Consider the following 294-nt stretch of genomic DNA (forward strand, 5'->3'; position numbering starts at 1 on the left):
TCTGGCCTCAACATCAGAAGCTCTGGTATAGAACTCAGGAGTGTTGTCTAAGGATTTTAGCATGATTGTTGAGGCTTAGAGTTGTTTAGAGGCTTCCTCAATAACCACTAAGCTCTTGTTAGAGGATATACCTTAGTAATCACGATTATTTATGTCACAGATCCTCTCGATGATGTCTTCAAATTCAAGCGAATATTCCGTAGACGATTCCGGTTATGTAGTCAGTCGCTCTCAAAGGAACCCAACTCGAAATGAAGAGATAGATCCATATGACCAGGATGCAATTTCTAGTGG

This window comes from Cynara cardunculus, unplaced genomic scaffold, assembly GCF_001531365.2.
Source record: "Cynara cardunculus var. scolymus isolate 2C unplaced genomic scaffold, CcrdV1 Un_Scaffold_7689, whole genome shotgun sequence".
Taxonomy (NCBI): domain Eukaryota; kingdom Viridiplantae; phylum Streptophyta; class Magnoliopsida; order Asterales; family Asteraceae; genus Cynara; species Cynara cardunculus.